Source organism: Sceloporus occidentalis, unplaced genomic scaffold (genome assembly GCF_023333645.1).
Source record: "Sceloporus occidentalis isolate IW3139 unplaced genomic scaffold, rSceOcc1.0.p SCAF_20, whole genome shotgun sequence".
Lineage (NCBI taxonomy): Eukaryota > Metazoa > Chordata > Lepidosauria > Squamata > Phrynosomatidae > Sceloporus > Sceloporus occidentalis.
This window is the reverse complement of record NW_028317000.1, coordinates 14,892,708-14,900,391: the sequence shown is the minus strand read 5'-3', so window position 1 is coordinate 14,900,391 and position 7,684 is coordinate 14,892,708. Positions and strand designations below refer to the sequence as shown.

At 47.5% G+C, this 7,684-nt stretch overlaps 1 protein-coding gene across 1 annotated transcript in view; it reads left to right on the top strand.

The window, feature by feature from the left end:
* The first annotated feature begins 2,584 nt into the window (after nt 1–2,584).
* Nucleotides 2,585–7,684, top strand: part of LOC149302155 (neuroblast differentiation-associated protein AHNAK-like) — a 48,946-nt gene continuing 43,846 nt past the window's right edge. Inside the window, exon 1 of the mRNA XM_089482824.1 lies at nt 2,585–2,736. The gene's annotated coding sequence lies outside the window, so the exon portion shown is untranslated. The remainder of the gene's footprint in view (nt 2,737–7,684) is intronic.

The window sequence follows — 7,684 nt, the reverse complement described above, 5'->3', positions numbered from 1 at the left end:
CAATCTTCAGGAGGAAATATAATTCAGCAGCTTTTACAATGTCCTGGTTTCTCTTTCCTCCGGCTACATTCCCGCTTCGTCCTCAGCTTAACTTCAATGGCTGCAAAGCTGATTTCAAAGTGCAAAAGCAGCTTGCACTCCATTAACCCAGCAGCAAAGAAAGGAGAAGAGGAGGCTCTGGAGACTTGCCCTTCCCTGTAAACCTGGGCCAAACAAACTGCTGCAGCCGCTCCCATCATTTGTGTTCACGAATAACGTTTGCACTCCATATTCTGATGCCAGCTTCGCCACTTGGGTCTTGGTTTTCATCTGCGCAACCTTGGAGGGTTTGCTGTGTGGATGAGAAGGGGTTGATATCATGAGACAGGATCATCCAGTCCCAATTAATCTTGGATGAATTGAAGTCTCTGGACCATTTTGCAAAGGCTGTTTGATGTACAACTCTCCCAGTTGCTGTTTCTGTATGCCTTCAAGACGTTTCCGACTGACAGTCCTGACTATGAAGTAGTTTGCAATATTCCTAGACTAAGTCATCCTTAAGTCCCCTTGTAGCAATAGTTCCAGCTTCGATATTTTTCCAGACAAGTTTGTCCTCCATCTCTTATCATAAGTCAGGCTGATAAGGTTGGAGGAATTCGCCATCTTTTCCCCAAATACAGCCTAGAAGGTTTGGTCTCTGATGTCTTAATAATAATAATAATAATAATAATACTGTTTATTTGTATCCCGCTTTTCCTTTTCAGATCAAAGCGGGTTACAGGGGCACAGCAGTGCGCAAAACATTTCAACAGCATACACATCTAAAAATGTGAACGGTACAATCAGATTAAAAACAGATAAAAAGCTACCAATTAAAACCATAACAATAGCTAGCAAAAGTGCAAGTGCGTCAGTACATCGGTGGGAGAGCAGATATTACATTGTCTGGGGGAAAGCCTGTTTAAATAGGAAGGTTTTTAAGCTCTTCCTGAATATGTCGAGGGAGGTAGCCGAGCGGAGCTCATCGGGAAGAGAGTTCCAGAGCTGCGGGGCTTAGAAAGCGTCCTTGGTAGATGGAGAGAAAAGAGGCAGGGTTGCCATCCCTTAAGTAAAGCACAATGGCTGGCATGGGACTTATGTCTCCATCAGTGGATTTACATGGGCCAGAAATAGAACCAAGTACTTTTGCAATTCACCTGGAGCTGTTGTGATGTTACAACACATGGGCAACCATTGCTCAATGGTATCCAATGGAGTGATGGATGTGCCAACGCTCCAATGTGTAATAGGCCTGGTGTGCATCTAGACATTACTAGGAAGGCAAGCCCAGGGCACATCAGAAATGTGCAATACCCATCATGGGTGCCTAAGGTACACCAGGAGTGTCCTATGTACACCAGGAAGGCACAATGCCCATCAAAAGTGCTTGATTCGTATCAGAAGTGTCTAAAGCACATCAGGAGTATCCAAAGCATGCTCAATGCCCATCAGAAGGGCTTGATCCACATCAGGATTGCCCAATGCCTATTAGAAGGGCCCAGTGTGTGTCAGAAGTGCCCAGTGCCCATCAGAAGGGCTCGATCCTCATAGAACCTAAAGCAGCTTCCTATCTAAGTTAAAACAAAATCCAGGGTGAGGCAAACTGTGTTCGTCCTGCGGAGAAAGCTAAGAAACATGCATTTCTATTTCTGTGAGCTCAAAGATGTGTAGAATCAGTCTGCAGAGAGCTCCTGTAGCCCCTTTGAGACTCCTGGAAGAAAGAAGTTGGCAGCAGGAAGAAAGAAGTTGGCAACTTCAGCCTACTTCCTCAGATGCATTTCTGTCATGTAATGCAATGTCCAAATTGATGTAGAGAGCTCTTGTGGCCCCTTTGAGACTCACTGAAAGAAAGAAGTTGGTAGCAGGAGCTTTCGTAAAGTCTACTTAATGCACCCAAGGAAGCAGACAAGCCTATGAAAGCCCATGCTACCAACTTCTTTCTTCCAAAGGTATAGCTGTGCTGCTCTGCAGAATCAGGATGCAGAGAGATCTTGTAGCCCCTTTGAGATTCACTGGAAGAAAGAAGTTGGCAGCAGGGGCTTAGTCTTAAGTCTACTTAGTGCATCTGAAGAAGCAGGCTTAAAACTAGGAAAGCTCAGGCTACCAACTTCTTTCTTTCAAAGGTATAGCTGTGCTGCTCTGCAGAATCAGGATGCAGAATCAGGATCTTGTAGCCCTTTGAGACTCTCTGGAAGAAAAAAATTGGCAGCATGAGCTTTTCAGCCTACATCTTCAGATGCTTTCCCCCCTGATATTTCTATGAGTGTTTGGAGCTTGTCTTGGGTCGGGTCCTCCCTTGTTTCCTGGGATGCCCTCCTCTTTGGAAACAGGAGATCGGGATCCCCCTGGACCTCAGGCATCTCCAAGTCTTGGGTCTGCCCTCTGGAGAGGAGCAGGGCGAGGCTGGGCTTGCTTGCTTGCTTGCTTGGGCTGCCTGGTCCCTCCCCCTTTGGGGAGGGAAAGGGGGGAGGACCAGGACCAGCCCTGCCCCACTTAGTCCCTCCCTTGCTGGGGCTGAGAAAGTGAGGCATACAAAGGGGCCCGGCCAGCCCTGGGCGCGCCTCACTCGCAGCTGCCACCTTTGCGCCAAGGCTGAGGATCTACCGCCTCCAGGAATCTGGGTCGGTGGCAGGGGCCAAGGGACAGGAGGAGAAGACCCCCTTGGCTTGACCTGGCATGGCTGTGCCAGGCAGCTGAGACCCACTGACCCACACACAGGTAAGGAACAGGGACCCTTGGCTTTTACGCATCACTTTTACGCATCTCTGTGCGTAAAAATCTCCAGGGCGCACAGAGAACCTTTTTACACCTTTCTTCCCCTCTTTGAAAACTTGGTGGGAAAAACTTTTCAACTTTGCAGTGGGTCAAGATGTGGGGCAGAGATGGCAAAGTTTTCAGCAGGGCAGCCTTGCTTTGCTCCTGAACCCTTCTTCTTTTCCTGAAGCTCCCTCCAAGAAAACAATACTCTGGCAAGGGAAAGTTGAAGGCACCAATTTGGGGCACTTTGTGGCAAGGCTTTCAAAGGACATGCCTCTCTTCTGAAGCTCTCACTCCTCTCAAACTTTCTGTTTGACAAGGAAATTTGGGTACTTTCTTGGAAGAGGGGCTTTGCAAGGCTTCCAGAAGCTAGGGCAGAAAGGAAGGGTGTGTGCCACCATGGCATAGCTTGGTCCCTTCTTTATCTCTTTCCTATTTCCCTCCCCCTAAAAAAACACAAATCATTTCTAAAAAGGAGATTTTAATGCAGAAATTGGGCACTTTCTTGGAGAGGGACTTTGCAAGATATAGGGCAGAAAGTGGTTTTGGGTTGGTTTGCACCTTCCTTAGTTGCCCCCTTCCTTGGTTCTTCTGGTGCCCTCTCCCCAATTTCTTTTATTAAAGGGGATTTTTAAAACCCAGCCGCTTGCAAAGGCTGGGCAATATCCCCCCCCCCCCCGAAAGAAGGCAGAGAGAAATAATAGCTGGGCTTTGGGAAAAAGGGGAGGCTTATTATTATTATTATTATTATTATTATTATTATTATTAAATGAATCTTCCCTCCTCTCTTAATGTTTCTGAGCAAATCTCTTGCTCTGTTTGCTCCCCACATTTGCTGCCCCCTGGGCACCGCCCTTGGCACACAGGCCTTTGGGCTTTGGCAGAGCCTTCTTCCCCTTTCCCCCAAACTTTTCTTTTTGGAGGGGGAAGAGGGCTTCAGATTGGAGAGGACAGAGTGGTTAAAGAGGGACTACAACTCCCATCTGGGGGACCTGGCTGGGGATGGTGGGAGTTGTAGTCTCCAAAGGGGACCAAAAGAAACTTGATGGAGGAGGAAGGGAGGGGTTGGAGAAGAAGTTTGTAAAACTGTTGGCTTTTGGTGTGCCGATAATAATAATCACAGTTATTATTCCTTATCGTTCATTATTATTAACATTAATATTTTATGATACTATTGGTATTACTTTTAGGCATTGCAGTTGGGTGTGACCCAGCCTAGTCCTTGCGTAAAGTTGTGGGGGGATGGGAGAAGGAATGGGTGGGATACCAGTTCAAATGGGAATGAATTTGGGGTTGTGTGTTCACATGGTGTGGTTTTTTCCCTACAAAGACAGGGTTCATTTTAAGAAGGAAAGGCATTTTGGGGTGGGTTTTTTTGGCCTTTGCATGGAGGCAATGATTTTTGGAGGGGTGTTTTTATACGCACATGGCGTGGCTGGCTGCCATGTCCATACTGCAAAAATAATCCGGTTTTGACACTGCTTGAACTTCCACGGCTCAGTGATATGGGGTTTTTGGATTTTAGCCTAGCGGGGCCCCAGAGCCTCTTGACAATTCCAGAATTGCATAGCATTGAGCTATGGCCGTTAAAGTGGTGCCAAAATGGATTATTTCTGCAGTACAGATGCAGCCTTAGGCGTCGGTTTTAATCCAGAGTGACTTCAGTTTTGTGGTTTCGTCCCCTGGAAGTCCTCCTTGGGGTCTTCATAGCCTAGACCGATTTGTAGAGGAAAGCTACTGGAGTGTATTTTTGTGGTTTATATTGCATTGGAATATTCTCCAGTAATGGCAAAAGCGGCATTTCTTGGACAAGTGTTAAAAGACAAAAACTGCTGTATTTTGGACTTTTCTCCATCTGTTGACAATGAGTTTCCAAACCATTTTTTGCCTAAGAGTGAAGGTTTCCATGCATTGCTTTATTCCGGAATGACACCTTTTTTGACATTGTTGGAGAAAAAAGTATTGCGCCTTGGTCCATTAATGGGGCACATGGGTATGTGTGTATGGTATGTATGCAAGCGCAAGGTGTGCCTGACTACCCTTCCTTCCCCTCCCTGCATGGAAAAGTTACTTTTTTTTTGCAATTGTCACTCCCCAAATCCCCTTTGCAACCATCTTTCCCAAACTTCCTGACCCCTTGGCCTTCCTGGTTGAAGGGATCATAGGGGAAATAATCTGGCAGCTGATGTTCCCCAATAAGTCTGGCAGAGGATGGCCCCCCAAAGTGACTCCCCCCCCCAAGTTCTAACCAAAGCAATAATCTCCTTTGCTCCAACTCTCCCTTCCACTTTCCTCCCTTTTGCAACTTGCACTTGGAGGGTGGCTGGATGGATTGGTTGCTGGAAGCCTCCCAGGCCTGCCTGTCTTTCTAGGCCTGGCCTTTGGGGTGGGGAAACTCCTCCTCCCCATTCCCCAAATTGGTTTTCAACCCCCCCTCTTTGCCCCAAACTGGCCTCCTTCCAGAAACCTCTGGAATGCAAGGGCTGGAAAGACTGACTAATGCAAAGCAGGATTTTTTAGCTGGCAAATGGCAGCAGCAGCAGTAGAGCAAAACTTGGGGAGGGGGGGGAATAGAAGAGAGTCCAGATCCAAAAGGGAAGGGCCTTGATCTAGAATGAAGGACTTGGTTTTGGAGGAGAGCTGTATGGCAAGAGCAACTGAGTTGCACTGTTTGTGCCATTGCACTGTTGTGACTTGATCTGTAGGGTGGCATGATGGGGCTGGAGAGGGAGGTTTTTGGTCCTGGTTGTGGGTCTGAGAGGATCTTTGCAAGAGTCCTTCCATGGGGGAAAGCCTTGGAACTGGGCAAGTTGGAGAAGGGGACATTTCGGACCCACATGCAAGCTTTGCCGAAGCAGGACGTCCCTTTCAGCGAAGGCAAAGAGGGTCTTCTGTGATGGGTTTCTGGGGGAAAGAGGCCTATCTGTGGATCTCTAAGATTCTACGGAGCGAAGGGGCATGGCCTTGATATGGCTAAGCTGTCCTCGATCTGGGGAATATGGGTCTTTGCATGGATTCAACCCTCCATGGGGCACTTTGGTTGTCTAATAGAGTTGGGAAAGGGTTCCTTCTAGTTATGGGGCCAACCTCCCCGTTTAGGGACAGGATTTCCGGAGCCATATGGGAAAGCTCTGTCCTAAAGGTTGTAAATAATTTTATTAGGGGAGGCTCTGTCCTATAGCGCTGATGGATCTGGTATTTTGTAGGCCCTTTTGGCTTTGCTTCTTTGTGAAGGGGAGGTGTACTTTCCTCCGCAAATGTGTGGGGCTGGGCATCCCACAAATTCATCTGTTGTAGGCCTTTTCGAAGAAGACTCTTAGGCCATGTGCGTCCCACTTTGGTCCATATAGCCCTGCCACAGATATGGGCCACCATTATAGACACCAGTTTGGAAGCGTGTCGAGGCAGAACCCTATTGAAAAATCCCAGATTTTGCTCCTGTCCTTTTTAAATTTTGATACTGGGAGAAAGTGAGCATATAAATGCAATGAATAAAAAATAAATACAGTGGTCCTGCCCCAACCGTGAGCATCCTTGGATGGCCTTGTCGCATTGAACTCAATGGTGGCGTGTGCGCATGTCCATGCCGCCCTTGAAAACCACGAGACCCTTGGTTTTTGGCATGCACTGGGGGGTCCGTTCCGGATACGAAGACCCACCTGTACATTAAAATAAACTGACTTGTGGAACTGGTATATAAAGTCTTGGGTGGCATTGGGAGCTGATACAAAATATTCTGAGATGCACAAAATGCGTATGTCTCTCCAAAATATAATTGAAAAGAACAGGAGCAAAAATGGGGGTCTCTGGTCTTTTCAGTTCATCTGGATGGGCCTGATTCTCCCTTTTGTGGGCAGGAATAATGCCTTCTCCTATAGGATCGTCTCCAGGAATGACCCCCAAACATCCGGGGCTTTTGCAGATGGAGAATTGAATCCCATCCCCTCCTAGAGAAAAGGCAGGGATCTGATTTATCTAACAAGGGTGTTGGCCTTTTGCTTTGGGTAGGGCTGGACTGGCGCATACTGGTTCGGTGGCTTTCTGGAGCTACCGTGGCGCAGGTCATGGGTTTTGTCTGGGTGTGGCACCACCGTCTCCGCGTGGGAAGCCAGGAAGAAACCCGGGTCTGGTTGTGGCACGACTTTGCACACCCACACCTCTTGTCTCCTTTCTGGAATGGCTCCGTTTTGCACGGCTGCAAACGTTGATGGGAGTTTAGTCGGCCCCGACATGAACACAAATTCCCTCCCTCTTCCCATTTTGCGGGTCTCTGAAGCCACAGAGTTTTATGTTTTTGTTGGATAAGTCTGGAAAAAGCAGGATTTGGATGGGACGGGTGGGGAGCATGGAAGGAATGTTCCCCTAGTTTTGTTCTCGGAGGAAAGAATGAGCAATTTTAACCGTTTTCGCCCCCACTGCTAGAATAAATCTTCAAATACAGTGGGCCCTCCGTACTCATGGATTCTGCATTCCCGGATTATCATGGTATCTATGGAGGGTCCTGAAACCAAACCCTAGTAGTAGTTCTTTTTAAAAAGCATTCGCCGCTTGGGATTTCTTCTGTGCAAAATTTGGGTAGATTTCTTTTTTGGGCCGCAGTGTCTCCACAGAACATCTGTCTGCACTGAAATAATATTCCCTGCCATTTTCGTTGCCAGTTTTGTGCAGAACGAATCCCAAATTGAATCTCGTCGGTCCAAGATTCTCCTCGACAGGATTCTTGATTCCGGAGAGGCGTGTTTTTCGGCCATTTCCCCAACATTTCTGAATATTCGTTCCATCCCTAATGTGGACATATTTTCTCTCTTTAAACAAAGTGTTTTGCTCAATGCTTGAGTTGGCCAGACCCACAGCCAAGGAGGCCAAACGCCTTGAGTTTATGGGCGAGCAAAAGGGAACATAACACAAA